The following is a 21,430-nucleotide window of genomic DNA, read 5'->3' on the forward strand; positions in this document are numbered from 1 at the left end:
ACTTACATAATGTACAAAATTTTATCATTCATATCAACACAGCTTTATAACAAAACATTATTCTGCTTAATTAGATTATAAAATTCTCCCCAATTCTATCCAGTACCTCCCTCATTAGTTATGTGATCTACCCATCTAACCTTCAGCATTCTTCTGTAGCACCACATTTTGAAAGCTTCTGTTCTCTTCTTATCTAAACTATTTATTGTCCATATATTCATATGGTTGAATTTCATGAGAGTTGCGTTTTCAACATACTTTTTCTCTTAAACTGTTTGTAGCTATATTTTCTGATATATTTAAGAAATGATTAACACATTTGCTACCTGTGTTTCATTGTTTACAGCCCTTCAATTTAGTTCAGTAGTAATGTTACCCTGTTCTTTGGCCAGTTGTTCTCTCTTTTGTTTCACTGTATTCCATATGGCCTTAAGTCAGTCATCAAAATTACTGACTTCTGGCATTATGTGCATATTACTTGATTTTTTAAATAATCTTTCTTAGTAATTTTGAGTAGTTTATGGAATGTGCAACTTCTGCAGGATCTCTATTTGTTCCTGCAACAGCTACATTTCCTTTTCCTTTCACAAGATACTTTAATCCCTCTATGTCGAAAGCTGTTTTCAAATAATGATATGAATTTATCATGGAACGGATTATATTTTATATCAGCATTTGGTTCATTATAAATTTCATTCCAGGCCAAATCTTGTAAAATGCTCTCAAAAACATTTATTCTTGAGTCATTAATTAACATTTCCACTGAGGAGTACCTACATTGTAAGGCAAAATCTTATTTCTCCTAATGAACTGTGCATCATGATCAGAGAGAGCATTTGTTTCTGGGTAGACAGTTATTTTCTTGCTTTGAGCTTCATCAAAGAAAACATTATCATTTAGGGTCCTACTGTCTCTACTGACTCTTCTGTTACTTTAACCTCTTTCATAGCATAGTGCCTGACTCTACATCTACACTGAAGAGCCAAAGAAACTGTACACTTGCCTAACATCAGGTAGGGCCAGTGCGAGCACGCAGAAGTACTACAACATCACGTGGCATGGACATGACTAATGTCTGAAGTAGTGCTGGAGGGAATTGACACCATGAATCCTGCAGGGCTGTTCATAAATCTGTAGGAGTTTGAGGGGTTGGAGATCTCTTCTGGGCAGCACATTGCAAGGCATCCCAGATATGCTCAATAATGTTCATGTCTGGGGAGTTCGGTGGCCAGCGGGAGTGTTTAAACTTTGAAGAGTGTTCCTGGAACCACTCTGTAGCAGTTCTGGACATGTTGGGTGTCACATTGTCCTGCTGGAATTACCCAAGTCTATCTGAATGCACGTTGGACATGAATGGATGCAGGTGATCAGACAGGATTCTTATGTACTTGTCACCTGTCAGAGTCGTATCTAGACATATCATGGGTCCCATATCACTCCAACTGCACATGCATCACACCATTACAGAGACTCCACCAGCTCAGAAAGTCCCCTGCTGACATGCAGGGTTCATGGATTTATGAGGTTGTGTCCATACCCATACACATCCATCCGCTTGATACAATTTGAAATGAGACTCGTCCGACCATGCAACGTATTTCCAGTCATCAATAGTCCAATGTTTATTTATTTACTTTGTTTATTTATTTATTTAACCTCGCAAGATTAGGGCCATCAGGCCCTCTCTTACATCTAACCAGGCATTCTACTTATTTTACATTCATATGTTTTAGTAGGCATGTTAAACTACATCTACTACAAAAAGTGAAATAAAAAATTACAAAGGCACACTTGGAAAAATACATACATATAGAGTTTATATTCTTAGATGATAAGTATTTTTACAATTAGACATTATGAAAGAGACAGATTTTAGACAGGAGTGCTAGCAGCAGGGAGTATGAGGGAGACTGATGGTGAAGGGAGGAGAAGAATAGAGACATAATGAAACATAATTAAGGAAATATAAAGGAAAAGAAGATTGTGTGGCTAATAGAGATAGATGAAGAGGAAGAAGAGAAAGGAGCAAGATAGGAGCCACTAGCTTTGCTATTTGACAGAGGAGAGGATTGGCCTTGTACATTAATTTTGCGGAAAACATTATGAGGATGATAGTAGGAAATGCTTCAACTTCTTCTTAAAAGCAGCAGGGGATTGAAATTTGCACAAGGTAAGGGGCAGTTTGTTCCAGAGGCAGACGGTGGCAACTGAGAAGGAGTTTGCAAAAGTTTTTGTTTTGTGAGGGGGCACAGTTAGGATACCAAATAAGAGTGACCTCATGTTTCAATTATGATGGTATTAAAGGCATTTAATCTCTGAAGCAAGGTACTGAGGTGCTTGCACAACGAGGAGTCAGTGAAGTAGACATAAAATGTGGTAGGCACGCAATTTGTCCAGCCACAGCCACCCTAGCTGGGAGTATAAAGCACTAACATGATCATATCAGCGAATGTTACAGGTGTAATACACACAGGCATTCATGGTTAGTTCTAGCCGTCTTTTGTTTTCACTACTCATGCCTTGTTGAATTACATCACAATAGTGGAGGTTCGGTAGAATGAGTGCTTGCACGAGCTGACGTTTCAAGTCCTGTGGAAATACGTTCCGAATCTTTTTGAGAGCATAGAAACAAGTGGATGTCTTCCGGCACACTGCGACTGTATTCTCTGCCCAGCTGAGATGCTCATCCAAAGTTACACCCAGGCTGTTAACTCTTTTCTGATACGGTAGTGGAATACCCTAGGGCAGAATAAGAGGCAGCCGTTTGCTAAAATCTGAACTTATTAATTTCTGATGGGCTATTAAGATTACTTGTGTCCTTTTTGCATTTAGTTTAAGTCCCAGATTTCTCGCCCATGTTACTACTGAAGACCAATCATCATTCATCTGAGCGATCACAGTGTTTATATCTTCAGGTCTGATGCTTAGGTAGAGCTGGAGGTCATCGGCATAGAAATGATATTTGCAGGAGGACAGAACCGACGAAATATCGTTGACATATAAAGAAAACAAAAGCGGTCCTAAGACTGATCCTTGTGGCACTCCCGAGGGGGACATGTTTCCAGGAAGATTTTTTGTTTACGCAGACAACACATTGCTGTCTGTCTTTTAAGTAGCTTTCAAACCATAATTTGACTCATCCCTAAGATCGAAAACCCACAACTGCCTAGTGATTACCGACCAATTAGTATATTGCCTGCTGTTTCCAAAGCACTTGAATATATTGTTCATGATCAAATCACTGAAAACCTGCATGAGTTCAGCCTGTATGATAAATTTCAATCCCGTTTCCGTAAACATCACAGCACAAACATTGCTCTGAAAGAACAGATGCCATCTTCATAACATTTGAAAAGTGACAAGCTGTTCAACTCACTCTTTTCAATTATTTATTGTTAATAATGTAAATGAAGGAGAGTTGAGTTAGTTTACACTGATTAATCAGATTAAATTTAAAATGATTGTATGTGCTGTTTCAATTTCTTCTTTTTAACATTCTTTAAACTAACATGGTGCTGGATGCATCAGTTGCTCTTCTGGATGAGCTTCAGAAGTGACTAGCACTTCAGATACAAGACAGTGATGTGTAGAGAGGCTCAGTGAAATGGTATCCAGTGAGTCGAGGGAACGCAGTCCTTTGGAGTACTGTGGGCATGGGTCTGGCAGGTATAGCTACTCTCAAGTTGTCTTGGGGAAAGTTGTCCCAGTTAGTGCCACATGAATGTTGGCCTGTTGTGCGGTTTATTGCACATACCTAATTTGGTCAGCCAAGCTGAAAGCATTTGTTCTGGATGACAGAATTCTGTCAGCTGGAGGCAGGCACTCAGATGATGTTAAGAAAACTGCATTCAGCAAACAAATAGCTCCCAGCTTTCCAAAATAACATGGCAAAACAGCTCTGAGACATCACAGGTTCAGAAGATGCTGCAGAGTTTGTGGCTAGCTTTGACCTCAGTTTTTTATCTTTTCCCAGAACCTGTAATGCGAGGCTAGTAGTTGATTGAGAGGAGACTGACTGTTGGAATAGAAGTGATGTCAGGAAGAAGTAATACATAGTGGGAAGTTCTTTTAGAAAAGAGGTGAGGAAATTGAGATCATTGGTTTTTAGTGTTTTGCCTCCTTTTGGTGGGATATTTCATTACAGGAACAATTACATCACTTCGGATCAATGTCGCTTTAGAGGGACTGATGGTTGAGTTTTTCATGGTGGGATGAAGAAAATAGTCAGCCCTTTGCTGACTTAGAAAGGACTTCATATCTAAGCTTGGCACTCACTCAGCACATCGGTCTTCTGCAGGCTGCACTTTCAACTGGGCGAGGGGGGTCCAATGCTTCAGTCCTCAGCACAGCAATCCTAGCCTTGAACTCCATGGCCACTGCTTGCATTACACCAAAGATTATGGTGAGCATAACTACTAGCTCCAGCAAGTTAGGACAATTGAGAGTTTGAAGGTCAGATTCATGATAGGTTTCACTGTCCTGCATTCATCAATGCAGTCTCAGATCTACGTGTTTCTTCTTCTCTCTTTTCAAACAAAAAAATATGCATGTTGAAATATACTTAAAAAAACAGATGCGTGATTATTAAGCAATTCTGATCTCTTGGAGTAACTCTGTCAACTAATAGTTCAAGTCTTTTAATTCTCATGGTTAATAATTTAATTGTTTTGATTGCTGTTTTTTAATAAAGTGCAGAGTTCACCTAAATTTTGTTTTTATTACCACATTTACTATTTTTCAATGATAAAAATGCAAATTATCCACATTAGGATTCACTGCTAGGGCCACAATATTTCATAGTGGTAATCAATCTGTTGTAAAATAATTTTAGCATCGCATCTCAAGGCTATGCCTATATCACAATTAATTCTGATTCAGTTAAATTCACTTACACACATGTGGGGTTTTGCATGCACCACACTGAATGCACATTTATTCCTAAACACAAATGTATATATTGAGCTGAAAAACTTGCCTCCCAGAGAGCACTTCTTATGCATACACAGAATCATCATCATCATCATCATTAGCATGAGGGAGTTCATTCCAGCAAGCTAAGTAGAATGTTTCTACAGAATTTACCTCAATCTGTTTCAGTCTTGGAAGATTTCCTCTTCATCACAGCATCCCATGTCTCTTCTTTGCTTCCAAGGTCTTCTTAAAATGGATCTCTTGGCTTTCCAAGTACTGATGGGGAATTCACTTAGGCTGCAACTGCTTCACATGACCAAATCACTTCAGTCTCCCCGCACTCAGTCTTTCCTCCATGGCATTTCTATGTGCAGGTCTTTCATTATGTACTTGTTTCTTAACTTGTCTCTCCCTGTCTTTACAGACTTGTTGTTGTGGTCTTCAGTCTTGAGACTGGTTTGATGCAGCTCTCCATGCTACTCTATCCTGTGCAAGCTTCTTCATCTCCCAGTACCTACTGCAACCTACATCCTTCTGAATCTGCTTAGTGTATTCATCTCTTGGTCTCCCTCTACGATTTTTACCCTCCACACTGCCCTCCAATGCTAAATTTGTGATCCCTTGATGCCTCAAAACATGTCCTACCAACCAATCCCTTCTTCTAGTCAAGTTGTGCCACAAACTTCTCTTCTCCCCAATCCTATTCAATACCTCCTCATTAGTTATGTGATCTACCCATCTAATCTTCAGCATTCTTCTGTAGCACCACATTTCGAAAGCTTCTATTGTCTTCTTGTCCAAACTAGTTATCGTCCATGTTTCACTTCCATACATGGCTACACTCCATACAAATACTTTCAGAAACGACTTACTGACACTTAAATCTATACTCGATGTTAACAAATTTCTCTTCTTCAGAAACGATTTCCTTGCCATTGCCAGTCTACATTTTATTTCCTCTCTACTTCGACCATCATCAGTTATTTTGCTCCCCAAATAGCAAAACTCCTTTACTACTTTAAGTGACTCATTTCCTAATCTAATTCCCGCAGCATCACCCAATTTAATTTTACTACATTCCATTACCCTTGTTTTGCTTTTGTTGATGTTCATCTTATATCCTCCCTTCAAGACAGACTTAAGAAATTTTATTTCAGAAGCTTGTAGTTGACTTACATGTCTTTTGGTTATGTTGCAGCTCTCCACACTATATAGTACATGACGGGCAGGAGGAAAGTTTTTAATGGGGTATGTTTAGCTCACAGAGGAATATGTATATTCCAGACAAATCTTCATACTATACTGAAGAACCTGGATCTTTTGATTTCTCTCTTCAGAACATCATGATTGGCACTCCCGTCACTTGCCACCACACTACCAAGACATGTGAAATTATTCAGTCTCAGTCCTCTAATCCTCCTAAAATAGCTTACATGGAGGGGGTGCTCAACTCATTTGCAGTGCCACTATCTTGTTTTCATTCACAGTTAACCAGAACTCTTTGGAAGTGGTTTCTGCAGATCCAGTTTCCTCTGTACCCCATATTGGTTTCAACCCAAATTCTGATGTCATTTGCAAATTCATGAGTTTCTTTTTTACCTTCTTTGCTGTTGTAATGTATTCCACAATTGACTCAAGGGTAGGGACCTGGTCACCCCTGTGGGAGGCAGGCAGAGGCAGGTGTTGACAGAAACAGAACACCTCCGCTCCCTGTCTCAAACACACACACACACACCAGCAGCGGCTTTCATCTTCCGGAATGTCTTTCTGTGCTGTTGAGAAGCATGGAAGGGGTGCAGACTCAAACACCTTTAAAAACTCTGTTACCAGATGAAGGTGCAGAGGGGACAATTTGCATGACTGGGATGCTAATGTGAAATGTACAATAAGCCATTTGATAAGGAAAATAGTGCTTGCTATCAGTGCCATTCAGCATCTATGCATGCTCTCCTGCAGACAAAGTGTGGGAGAGATCACACTAAAGTGAAAGGAGATGTTAGCAGAGGAGGAGGAAGTGACAAATGCACAAGACACAGGATATTTATTCTTAACTGGCAACATGGAGTTTGCACAGTGAGGGAATTCCATCCACAATAAAGCCTGTGTCATCATCAGCCATGTGAATTGCGGACAACACAGAATGGTTAACACAAGGATAGTGAACAATCATTTGACTGGCCAGAAGAGGAACATAGGTTAGCCAACTGGATGTATGGACGCACCCTGGATTAGGTCTAGAAAACACATAGAGATCACCTTCAAGGAACACTTGTGGTCAAGCTATGGAAGTAGACACATGTCCAGATGGAAAAGGGGAGACATCCTGATGATAGTCAAGAGATGACGCTTGGCTCCTGAGCACCACCTTCCGCCACACCACAAATGCCAGACACCAAGCTCCAGCCACCTCCAGACATGTAGCTGCAGAGGTAAAGAGCTAATGGAATTGCTTGAAGTGCACAGTCATATCCAGCAACTCTCACACTGGCGCATGCATATGGCTGTTAACCTTGTTGCATTGACATCTGATGCATGTTCGTATCCATTCTTAACAGTCTGTTCTGATGCCCGGGCATACAAATCAGTGTGAGAGTAGGTGAGTTGTCAGTCAGACTCCAGGATGACACAGATTATGTAAGCTGTCGAATCCATGTCTCCAAAATGTGGTAGGCAGCAAGGGTTGAGGTTTACTGTTTGACATTTCACAGTGCAATTTAATGTCAGCCTCAGGAACATCAACTAAAATTGGAAGTCCAATGCTGATGTCATATCTTAAGTAGATTGTATAGCTCTTGGTCTGACTGTTGCACTTCGGCTAGTTGAGCAAAGTCAATCAAACCTGAGAAACAGGCAAGGCTGATGGCTACCATGCTGTTGATGCTAGAAATGTGTCTTAACACCTTGTGATGAAGCAAGCTGGGATCTCTTTACTTCCTCTCTTGTTCTGCCATCTGCCTCCTTAAATTAATTTTATTTTCATTTTTGCTTAATTATCATTAACATGCATAAGTATAATCTGCATTTCCATAAAAGAAAAAGGTTGGCCCTCAGTGTTAAGGAATATAGCACCAGGTTTAATTTTGTGCTTATTTTTGTGTATGTAATTAATTTTGTAATTTATTTTGACCATTCCTAGTTAATATCTTTTGCTGTAGGGGGACATTAGTAAAAGTATTGTAGCTTAGATTCTATTGTTGACCTATAAACCAATATAAATTCTGTACTAATTATAAATATTCAAAGAAGAACTACTAGGATTCTTAAAGTATTTATTTGGCTCTATTCGAAAATGTATTAGCAAAGCCAGCCCTTAATTAATTCCAAAATAATTACCAGGTTTGCAAAAGTATTGTTTGAATAACTATATCTGTTAATTTAATTATTTAAACAAATAATTCAGTCAAACCTTTGTGGTAGAAGAAACTGTTAAAAAGAAGGAATTTTTCCATGTATTTAGTTAATTGAATGAGTTATGTTTTAATTGTAATTTCTGTAACTTAAACATGGAACAATGTATAGTTTCAGTGCCTGTTATTGTGAGGATATATAAAGGACCCATTTTTGGTCCTGAGACAGTCAGTTCATGGCTGATTTTCAGACAGGAATTATGTATAATTAGTTAGTTAGTTGGTTGTGTGTTCCACTGATCAATTGCACGGTACAGTAACCGTTATGATGTGGAACATGTCAAGTGCACAAGAAATGCACATATGAAACAAGATTTTTTAATATATATATAATAGAGGGAAACATTCCACATGGGAAAAATATATCTAAAAACAAAGATGATGTGACTTACCAAACAAAAGCACTGGCAGGTCGATAGACACACAAACAAACACAAACATACACACAAAATTCAAGCTTTCCCAACAAACGGTTGCTTCATCAGGAAAGAGGGAAGGAGAGGGAAGGACGAAAGGATGTGGGTTTTAAGGGAGAGGGTAAGGAGTCATTCCAATCCCGGGAGCAGAAAGACTTACCTTAGGGGGAAAAAAGGACAGGTATACCCTCGCACACACACACACACACACACACACATATCCATCAGCACATACACAGACACAAGCAGACACAGGCCTATACAAATGTCTGTTTGTGTCTGTGTATGTGCAGATGGATATGTGTGTGTGTGCGAGTGTATACCTGTCTTTTTTCCCCCTAAGGTAAGTCTTTCCGCTCCCGGGATTGGAATGACCCCTTACCCTCTCCCTTAAAACCCACATCCTTTCGTCTTTCCTTCTCCTTCCCTCTTTCCTGATGAAGCAACTGTTTGTTGCGAAAGCTAGAATTATGTGTGTATGTTTGTGTATGTTTGTGTTTGTTTGTGTGTCTATCAACCTGCCAGCGCTTTTACCAGCAACAAACTGTCCATTCACATGAATGGACACAGGCAGACAGTGTTTGTTGGTAATGAGGATCACTCTGTAGCTAAACATGCATTGGTGCACGGCCAGCACATCTTGGCACAGTGTTACACTGTCCGGGTTATCTGGATACTTCCCACTAACACCAACCTATCCGAACTCCGGAGATGGGAACTTGCCCTTCAGTATATCCTCTCTTCTCGTTATCCGCCAAGGCCTCAATCTCCGCTAATTTCAATTTGCCGCCGCTCATACCTCACCTGTCTTTCAACAACATCTTTGCCTCTTTACTTCCGCCCGACTGATATCTCTGTCCAAACTCTTTGCCTTTACAAATGTCTGCTTGTGTCTGTGTATGTGCGGATGGATGTGTGTGTGTGTGTGTGTGTGTGTGTGTGTGTGTGTGTGTGTGTGTGTGCACGCGCGAGTGTATACCTGTCCTTTTTTCCTTTTTTCCCCCTAAGGTAAGTCTTTCCGCTCCTGGGATTGGAATGACTCCTTACCCTCTCTCTTAAAACCCACATCCTTTCATCTTTCCCTCTCCTTCCCTCTTTCCTGATGAGGCAACAGTTTGTTGCGAAAGCTCGAATTTTGTGTGTAAGTTTGTGTTTGTTTGTGTGTCTATTGAATTGCCAGCACTTTCGTTCGGTAAGTCACATCATCTGTGTTAATAGATATATTTTTCCCACGTGGAATGTTTCCCTCTATTATATTCAATCATTAATTTGAACCCAACAATTACGTTTGTTATTGTCACTGTTGCATTTCGAAATCTTTCCTGTCATCTTATTTTCTCTTTCTTTTTTTGCGAGTAGTTTCACTTTGTATTCACCTTCTCCTCTTTACCGAATCTACCATACAATTTTATCCCGCCTATATATACTCAATAATACATAACACACTTCCAAACCATAACCAAAAAAAAATTTTTTTTTTCTGCTTTCAACAATACTGCTGCTACAAAATCCACCGTTTCCAGTTCACAAACAGTTCCTTTCAGCTATTAAACAGTCATTTCGGCCAGTTCCAATAACTTTCGCTTTTTTTCCATTTCCATTTTTCCCACGTCACTGATCTTTTTCGGCCGCTTCCCACAGGTTTTATCGTCATTATTTCTTCGTCAGACAATTGTTAGCCTCATTTTCACAATCTGCCACCACAAAACCACTACATTTACACGCAGTTTTTTCTAAATTTTCCCGAATTGCTCCACCCTTTAACGTGTTTTGGCAGCAACACAACCACATAACCTTTGTGCACATCGTTGTCCACCAACCCAAGTTCACCACAGGATCAACATAGCCCAGGTATAACCAACACCTTTTCGCCTTTTTTCACATCAGATCTCCAGTTGCTTTCTAGTTCACCTCATCGCTCGCCATATATTTTTATTTTCATTTTCATTTCAGCCTCATGTTACACTTTCCACCTTCTAGTACCATGTCACCCTCACAACATTCCCATAACGACCCCATTAAGTTTTATTTACATTCCCTCCGCAAACATGCCTTCACCCTAGCCAGATTACACTCCCATATTTTATTTTCCCAGGCTTGTCTGACATTTGGCATTACCCCCAAAGGCCTCACACTTAAAGTTCCCATCTCTGGCTGTAATCCTTCTTTCCATCAGTCCCTATACCAGTTCCAAACTGAACAATCCATTGCCCTCACCCACCTAATCCTTCACCTACACATCAACTCAGCCAATAAACACACCCGTGAACTCCTATCCTTAATGAAAGTCCTCAATCTTTCCTCTCCCACATCCACACCGGCTGTTCAGAGCATCCTCCTACAGGCCAATCGCAAATTAGAACAGCATGCCACCATCCACCTCAAAAAACTATCCAATCTCCTGGTTTCCCACCTCCAGAAAGGCAACTCACTCACCCTTCACAACCTTTCCAGCAAACCTCAACCTCCTCTCATTGCACACAGACCCAGTTTCTCCCATCTACTCAATCTCCCACTTCCAGCTCCACTCCCCCCAAAACCTCAAAATTCCAATCAACACAATCTGGAACCACAACACCCTAATTCAGTAGATAACCTTTCCTCCAAACCTCTCTCCCAATCCGAAACTTCTGTCCTATTCCAGTCCGGAATCCCTGAACCATTACACCAACAACCTGAAAACAGCTTTCGCATCCCGCAACTACCCTCCCGACCTGGTACAGAAGCAATTAACCAGAGCCACTTCCTCATCTCCTCAAACGCAGAACCTCCCACAGAAGAACCCCAAAAGTGCCCCACTTGTGACAGGATACTTTCCGGGACTGGATCAGACTCTGAATGTGGCTCTCCAGCAGGGATACGACTTCCTCAAATCCTGCCCTGAAATGAGATCCATCCTTCATGAAATCCTCCCCACTCTGTAGGGAAGCAGCCTACTCACGCTGTAGTAAATTCACATCAGTCTTTCCATTGTGTGCCAGCCAGTCCGCTGTAACTAGCTCTGACGTCATAAATGTTGCGCAATACATTAAAAATCAAGCAAATAACCTAAAACATTTCTAGCATGTCAGGAGTAATACTAAATTAATGTGTGTTGAATATCAGTTCGATAACTTTAGCCATTTTCGAAATTTGGACGTTTTTCTGTAAAAATCATTGGCGCAACAGAAAAGAGCTAGAGAGTTAAAAATTTATAATTAGATTCATTTTTCATAATTATTTAATAAAAAAAAGTCTTCTGGATCTCACAAATTAAGATTTTAGTGGAAATTCATGATTTTCTGGTTTTCGTCTCAAAACTTAAGGAAGCAAGATAGATTAAGTAGGCTAATAAATAAGGCTAGGATGTTTATATTTAAGTAGAATGGAGATCCGCTATCACCATAAGGATGTGAGAAATTTCATTGGAATACCTATAAAACTAGAGCAATAGCGTATCTCCAAAGGGCCAGTTCAGAGCTCGTCTACTGTGTGCAGTGTAATTAAATTAATTCTCTCGCCCAAAATATTTAACTTAGCCACATCAAAATTTTATTATGATTACTTACCTGTGTGCTGAATGCACATTTAAATTGAAAGCTTCATCGGCCATCAGCAAAAGAAGCTATGATTTATTCGGTAACTTAAAGTGGTGCATTACTAGCCCAGCGGCTAGTCGGGAGAGCCGATTTGATCAGGCGTTCCCTTAGCCGTCCGCACCGCGGCTTTATATATAAGAACGCTGCGCGAGGAAGCAAGGCCCCAGTTCTCTCCAGACGCTGAATAGCACGCCATCTGTGTCGGGAGTCGCGTCGCGTCGGTATCATTGCTACAAACAGCCTCGGATGCCGTATTAAGTTACTCGGGATACGCGTAACCATGAAATCATTTTCGAGTGAAGTGTTAATTCTGGGATGACTTTAATTATCGATCTTCAGTTTGCGTATTGTCGTATTTTCACGTGCCGCCGCGGGACAAACATTCTACCATTATTTAGCGTGGCGTTTGATGAACCTAATCATCAAATTATGGCGAGCATTCATTTAAACATTTAATTTGGACAGTATAGTGGCATCAGCGCATTAGACTCTGAACTGCTCTGTTAGTCAGATTGTGTGGATTCTTTTGTTTTCATCTGTGACTTTCAGAATACAGAACTTTTTTTTTTTTTTTTCACGACCGTTTTTGATTATAAATCCCGGACAATCTCCTAATTCCTCAGAGCTCTAAGCTGTAACTATAAGTGTATTCTCAGATGAAGTGGGCACTAGGAATTCTAATTACAGGCTTCACGTTTTGCTAATCACTTTCTGGTAGCCAATATTGTAGTTAGAGAGCCAGTGTTGAGAACGGCGAAAGACAGCATAATTAACAGCATAAATAATAGGAACATTTTTAACAACAATAATTCCACCCGCCGCCGCACATATGGTTAATCGGCCGGGAAATGCAGTGTTTCTACATTCAAGCACATTTAACAGCATATAAATTCCACCCGCCACCCCACAACTCCACCAAGAGTGTCTTTCCGCCGTCCACATAACCTGCGTAACCTCTTAGTTCATCCCTATGAAATCCCCAAACCACCTTCCCTACCCTCTGGCTTCTACCCTTGTAACCGCCCCCGATGTAAAACCTGTCCCATGCACCCTCCCACCACCACCTACTCCAGTTCTGTAACCCGGAAGGTGTACATGATCAAAGGCAGAGCCACGTGTGAAAGCACCCACGTGATTTACCAACTGACCTGCCTACACTGTGAAGCTTTCTATGTGGGAATGACCAGCAACAAACTGTCCATTCACATGAATGGACACAGGCAGACAGTGTTTGTTGGTAATGAGGATCACCCTGTGGCTAAACATGCCTTGGTGCACGGCCAGCACATCTTGGCACAGTGTTACACCGTCCAGGTTATCTGGATACTTCCCACTAACACCAACCTATCCGAACTCCGGAGATGGGAACTTGCCCTTCAGTATATCCTCTCTTCTCGTTATCCGCCAGGCCTCAATCTCCGCTAATTTCAATTTGCCGCCGCTCATACCTCACCTGTCTTTCAACAACATCTTTGCCTCTTTACTTCCGCCCGACTGACATCTCTGGCCAAACTCTTTGCCTTTACAAATGTCTGCTTGTGTCTGTGTATGTGCTGATGGATATGTGTGTGTGTGTGCGCGAGTGTATACCTGTCCTTTTTTCCTTTTTTTCCCCCTAAGGTAAGTCTTTCCGCTCCTGGGATTGGAATGACTCCTTACCCTCTCCCTTAAAACCCACATCCTTTCGTCTTTCCCTCTCCTTCCCTCTTTCCTGATGAGGCAACAGTTTGTTGCGTAAGCTTGAATTTTGTGTGTATGTTTTTATGTCTATCGACCTGCCAGCACTTTCGTTCGGTAAGTCACATCATCTGTGTTTTTTATATATATAAAGATTAATAGTTCTATTATTTACCCCATTCCCTTAAATAGCACAAAATGCATATACTATATTTATAGATTTATTTATTCCTATATTTATTTTTGAAGCTATTACTGCTGTCTGTCAGACATTTTATTTCATCTGGTAATTTGTCGAAAATTTTTATAGCAGCATAATTTACTCCTTTCTGTGCCAAAGATAGGTTGAGTAAAGGATAGTGTAAGTCTTTCTTTTTTCTGGTATTATAATCAAGAATGTCACTGTTGTTTTTAAACTGGTCCATGTTATTGAGAACAAATTTCATTAGTGGGTAAATGTACTGTGAGGCTGTTGTAAGAATTTCCAATCTTTTAAAAAGATGCCTACAAGGTGTGCAACTATGGACCACACACATTATTCTAACCACTTTCTTTTGAGCAGTGAATACTTTTTGCCTAAATGTTGAGTTACCACAAAATATTCCGTGTGACATCAGAGAGTGAAAGTGTGCAAAGTATGTTAGCTTACTAATTTCTATATCCTCAAAATTGGCAATTATTGCGATTGCAAAAGTTGCTGAAGCTAGTCACTTTACAAGATCCAAAATATGAATTTTCCAATTAAGATTCTCATCTATATGTACACCCAAAAACTTAGTATGCTCTACCCTATCTACTGACTTCTGTTGATGTGTTATATTTATTGAAGGGACTGTACTTTTTTCAGCAGAAAATAAGGGATGTGTTTTTTCAAAGTTTATAGCAAGACCATTTGCAGAAAACCAATTAATGACTTTTCCAAAGCCATTATTTGTATCATTTTCAATTGGAGTTTCTTTTACTGGATTAATAATGATGCTTTTATCATCAGCAAACAGTGTCAGTTTAGCTTCCTGTTTCAGATGGAAGAGAGGTCATTCACATATATCAAGAACAGAAGGGGACCCATGATTGAACCCTGTGGAACACCTAATGTTATTTCATGCCAGTTAGACGAAGTGGAAAACTTATTTAAATCACTTGACCCATATAAGGAAACTTTTTGCTTCCTGTTCTGTAGGTATGCTATTCCATTTATACCATAGAATTGTAATTTCTGTAACAAAATGTCATGGTTCACACAATCAAATGCTTTGGAAAAGTCACAGAAAATTCCTATTGGTGATATTTTACTATATAAAGACTATTATGTGGACAGTGAAATTGTATATTGCTGTCTCAGTGGAACAGCATTTTTGAAATCTGAACTGTGATTTACTAAGGATCCCATTACTGTTGAGATGGCTAACCACTCTTGAGTACCGGTACATTACTTTCTCGAAGATTTTTGAAAATGCTATAAGCAAGGATACTGGCTGATAATTATTGACATCTGTGGTGTCCCCATTTTTGTAGAGAGGCCTGACAATGGCATATTTTAACCTGTCTTGGTTAAATGAACAACAGTGCACCAACTTAACAGTGGAATAAGTGTAACAGAAATAGGCTGTGTGTTAAAACAATTAATGACAATGACTGTTCAATTTATTTGAGAAATAGTGTCACATGTACCGTATTATTCTGCAAGAAATGTGAACTTCGTGTTTAGGTTTTTACTGCTCATAGATGTTCAACAGCAAACTATTGTAGCAGTATGTTTATGTTTGCCTGCAACCTATTTATGGGGCTTATCAACATTTACCAGTAGTGAACTGACCATATAATTGTGTAATATTGGGGGGTTGTGAACAGTGAAAGTAATGAAGTGTGAAACACAAATGTGCAACTGTCGGCTACGTCATTTACAGTAGTCAGTGTTGAGCTTCCACCCCCCATTTTCCAGGCAGTATAACAATGCAGTATGTCAACACCAAGGTCAATGAACAAAGAACTATAGCAGGCGAATACCACAAACTGTGCTGAACTGGGCTATGTATACAAGTTGATTGTACTGCTGAGGCAAACAGCTGATACTCTTTTGGCAGAAAACTTACATAAGTGGCTTATGGTCGGTATAAATGGTAAACTCCTTGGCTTTCATTTGTGTTCAGAAGTATTTAATAGCCTCATAATAGTCAGGAGTTCTCTGTCATAAGCACACAATTTCCACTGTGCCATTACCCAGTTGTTGTAAAGCTGCACCACTCACTGCACCACTCACCTCACATCAACCATTAATGCCAAGAGTGTATTCGGCTTGGCTTGCACAAGTAATGCAGCATCCTCATTGCATTGTTTGGCTGCCTCAAACTTGAGTGTCATCTTAAGAATTCTTGAAATTCAGCCTCATATGGCAGGAATTGGCAACATAAATTAAGCACACTGAGGAAGCAATGCAATTCCTTAATGGTTCTTGGTCGTGTGATTTGCTAGATGGTTTCAGCTTTCTCAGGCAAAGGTAGTGAACATGACAATGAGATCTTATGACACAGGAAGTTAATCTGTGTCTGATCAAAAACACATTTGGTGGTTTTCAAAACCACACTGTACTGTTTTGATGTTCAAACATCACATTAGAGGCTGCAAGGCTGAAAAAACTAGAATAACATCAAGATATGCAAAGCAGAAGGGGAGACCTAGTAATGTGGAGTCTGTAAACGTTTGCCAAGTTTGTGTGGCGTTCTGGAGGCAAAATATAATGAAATGACTCTTGAATCGAGCAAATGGAGTGATTGTGGCCATCTATGGTATGTCTGCCTTAGCCATTGGGATCTGAGTATAAGCCTTGGCACAGTCTAGGCACTAAGAGAAGTGGGGATGACAAAGGACTACTCAATGGGTGCATAACACATTCCCAAAACATACTGCTGAATTCTGCTTTTGTTATGGCTATGTGCTCTGGGGCCAAACATCAGGGGTGACAATACACCAGTGGGCCATTGGTAGTTTTTATGTAATGCACTGTTTGTGACGTACCTCTTTCAGCATTCCAGGAGTTTGTGTCATTGCTGGGAATTTCCACAGTAAGTCCATGTGCTCACCTCTTGTGGTTTGCAGCCATTTGCACTGATGTGTTTTATCGAAAACCTGAGCTGGTTAAGCTGGTGTTGCGGTCAACAAGCTGCACATTTGCCACATCTGGCAACAGTTCGTAGTATGCTAGAAAATCTGCCTATATTATGGTTCCAACACATATGCAATTGTAAAGTCCCATGCTAGGTCACACCACAGCCCGATCTCCAGTTCTCCCAATAGTGTACTGTATGCTGGTATGGTGGAATTATTCATTGCGGTCAGGCAGAAAGTAGTTGGTGGTTGCTTGCTGTGTAACTGCATGTGCAGAAATACACAAAGGTGCAACCCAGTGTCCACCACATGTTTTTGTCCTGACTTGCAGTCACTTATGAACAGGTGCTGTGACATAGTTTGGGAATCAGTTAACATGCCTATGTCCAACTGCTGCTGGCATTTGGGTGGGCACAAGGTATAGTACATTTATAAGTCTGGGGTCACCAAATCTTTTGTGGTACCAACAGACGGAGTGTTGGCCTGTCCCAGACATTGAAAAGGTAGTTGACAAGCGGCTTCTTGATCTCTTGTAGTAACAGTCTCTGTCTCTGCTGCAATCCAAATGAGTCAATGGTTCACCAGTCTGTTTCATCAACAAATCAACTTTGGCAGACAGAACATCACAATAAATGAGCATAAAAACAGGTGTCACTGCAGTTACCAGCACAGGCATTATTGCATCAAATATCTTATCAGCCAATTCAGCCACTGCGCCACGGCCACATCTGTCTGAGATACTATAATATCTTTCAGTTGAAGGAGCAGGCGGCTACTCCAAAATGTACACAGAAGACAGGTAAGGTATCTGTGTCAGCCTTCTTCTGTAAGCATCTCAAGTACTGTGACAGTCTCCCATTGCCAATGTCTTCTTGTGTCAAAACTTGCCTGATGCATTCCTCTTGTGATAAAGATGTCCTACAGATCACTGCCATCTTCAGTTCCAAATAAGAATCCATAGTAGACAGATAAGGGAACTGATATGACAATTAGCCTGTTACTAGGAACTGCTTATTATCAAAGTTCAGTCTAAGAGTAAGCACAATATTGTTGTGGAACACAGAGCCTCAGGTGGCTATTGCAAAAATATTTTGACAGCGCAACATAAATAAGCACTTGAGCACTTATGGTACCATGTACGACTGCACCACCCCAGGAGCTGGCTACAGATACTTTGATTGAAATACCATCATAGGCACTTTTAAGTAACCTAGTGAATTTTATGATCTGTCTAACTGCTGGTTTGACAAAAGTTATATTGTTGATGGAGTATGCATAGCATGTCTAAGTAAATGTAATTGATATGATAGTGATGCTATGTACACATCTACACCTACATCCATATTCTGCAAACACCGTGAAGTGCATGGCAGAGGATACATCTCACTGTACAAGTTGTTAGGGTTTTTTCCCATTCTATTAACATATTGAACATGAGAAGAATGATTGTTTGAATGCCTCTGTGTGTGCAGTTATTATTCTAATCTTATCCTCACGATCCCTATGTGAGCTAAACATAGGCAATTGTAGTATATTCCTACAGTCATCATTTAAAGCCACTTCTTGAAACTTTCCTAATAGACTTTCTCGGGATAGTTTACTTCTATATTCACGTGTCTTCCAATTCAGTTCCTTCGGTGTATCTGCCACACTCTTCCATGGATCAAACAAACCTGTGACCATTTGTGCTGACCTTCTCTGCATTCATTCAATATTCCCTGTTAGTCCTGTTTGGTACAGATCCCACACACTCTTCAGAAATATTCTATAATTGGTCACAAAGTGATTTTGTAAGCAATCACTTTTGTAGACTGATTGCACTTCCTCATTAGTCTAACAATAAACTGAAGTCTACCACCTACATTACCCACAACTAAGTCTATGTGATCATCACACTTCATATCCCCATAAATTCTTACATCAAGGTATTTGTATGAGTTGACTAATTTCAACTGTGACTCATTGATATTATAGTCATAGGAAAATACATTTTTTTTTCATTTTGTGAAAAATTCTGTAAATTTAAAGCAAGTTGTCAATCTTTGCACCACTTTGAAATCTTATCAAGATCTGACTGAATATTTATGCAACTTCTTTCAGACAGCACTTGATTATAGGTAACTGCATTTTCCACAAATAGTCTGAGGTTACTATTAATAATACTATGAGGTCATCAATATACAACTTGAACAGCAGGGTTCCCAACACACTTCCCTGGGGTACACCCAAAGTTACTTCTACATCTGGCAATGACTTTCCATCCAAGATAACATGCTGTGTCCTCCCTATGAGTCACAAATTTCACTTGATACCCATTTGACCATACTTTTGACATTAAGGACAGGTGTGGTACTGAGTCAAATGCTTTTTGGAAATCAAGAAATACTGCATCTACTTGACTGCCTTGATCTAAAGCTTTCAATGTACCATGTGAGAAAAGTGCAAGTTGGGTTTCATTTGATTGATGTTTTAGAATCAATACTGGTTGGCATGGAGGAGACAACTCTGTTTGAGACCCCTCATTATGTTTCAGCTCAGAATATGTTCTAAGATTCTTTGTCGAGGATACTGAACGGTAGTTTTGCGGATCACTTCTACTACCCTTCTTGTAGACATATGTGACCTGTGCTCTTTTCCAAGAACTGGGCACAGCTTTTTGTTCAAGGGACCTATGATACACTGTAGTTAGAGGGGGGAGGCGAGGGAGAGAGAGAGAGAGAGAGAGAGAGAGAGAGAGAGAGAGAGATGAAATCTGCTAGGAATTTCACTGGGCCCTGGAACTTTATTCAATTTTAACGATTTTAGCTGTTTCTGAACACCACTGATACTAGTACTGAGTTCACCTATCTTTCCAGTGATACAAGTGTGTGTAACATCCCACCAGTTAGTGAATAGTTAAAAATGGTTTAAATACCTGTGAATATCTTGCCTTTGGTGTCCCTCGACGACTGCATACATGAGCTACAATATGCTTGTTCAATAAATACAGGATACCATAATGGATTTCACTACAATTATGTAGGCCACAATTGAAGTAAAGTAAGTATGTAGATTTATTCACTTCAAAACCTGTATCATATGAGCTCATGATAAGCCTTCGGTGTAATAAGACTCGTTGTTACTACTACAGCTAACTGATGGTAGCACATACTACTTGGCGATATTCAATAGTCCAGATGCAGTGATTTGATAGAAATGCGTGTGTGAGGTCCATTGCATTGTTCAACACTAATACTCAACAAAGTACGAATATAAAGTCACATATCATTCTGACTTTTGCGATATTAAATCAAACTGTTTAATACTCCGAAATAATCCATCACTTCACTGTTCTAATATACTGTTTTAGACAATATCCAACATACGAGTTGCTATATTGTAAATCCAAACCTGAACAATGCACCAAGAACTTATCTCAATTGTACACAGAGATCTGTCCTCTAGTGGGTCCGCCACTCAACTCTCCTAACAACACTCGAGGCCGAGTATTTATACTGTTCCCACAATGTACTATTGGTTATAATAATGCAAAACATAATTTATAGTATGAAACAGTTTAACAATATTATCAAACACTCTATAATATTCCCTACTTTGCTAGAACAAGTTTAAGACATTTTCTAAACACATTAAATCACATTAATATTGAAATGGCAGAAATAAGCATTCTAACAATGCTAAATGGTCAATTACCTATATTTTGTTAATTAGGCTCGAGATTTAATTCCTACCATTCACAGATGATGAGAACAGAATATATTATTCTTTTATCTAAACATTTTCCATATATTAATTTCGTGAATCTGATTTTGATTGTTTATGGTACAAAGGGTATTGTAACTGCTATTGTTTGGTGTTGTTATTATTCTTCTAAAAGCCTTTTTCCTATTATCAAAAAGTAATTGAATTTAACTACAGCTGGATAATATAAGAGCATTGATCTAGTATTACATAATGCAGGGGTGGTAACCATAAGACTGGAATGCTACAGGTTCAATCGGGACAATATTCCTAGGTTTTCCTTTGTAGAGGAACATTTGAAAACAGAGTTAACCATTCCCGTTTTTTGCTTTGCTATCCTCATTTTCAGTTCCGATTTCATTTGTTAGGAACTTGACATGCTTTGGTGTTATTAAAACCCTTCACATAGCACCAGAATATCTTTGAGTTTTGCGAAAGATCACTTGACAATATTCTGCTACGGTAGTCACTGAAGACTTCATACATTGCCATTTTGACAGTCAAATGTGTTTCATTCAGCATTGCTCTATCTACAGTCCTATACTTTGTTTTACACCTATTAAGTGGTAGCCTCTATTTCTTTAGATGTTTCTTT

General features: G+C 39.7%; 1 protein-coding gene across 1 annotated transcript in view; it reads right to left on the bottom strand.

Moving 5' to 3' along the window:
• The window catches only part of LOC126243082 (serine/threonine-protein phosphatase 6 regulatory ankyrin repeat subunit A-like), a 281,386-nt gene that overhangs the window by 194,105 nt on the left and 65,851 nt on the right, over positions 1-21,430 (bottom strand). The window lies entirely within an intron of this gene.

The sequence above is a fragment of the Schistocerca nitens genome, chromosome 1, assembly GCF_023898315.1.
Source record: "Schistocerca nitens isolate TAMUIC-IGC-003100 chromosome 1, iqSchNite1.1, whole genome shotgun sequence".
NCBI classification, from domain to species: Eukaryota; Metazoa; Arthropoda; class Insecta; order Orthoptera; family Acrididae; genus Schistocerca; species Schistocerca nitens.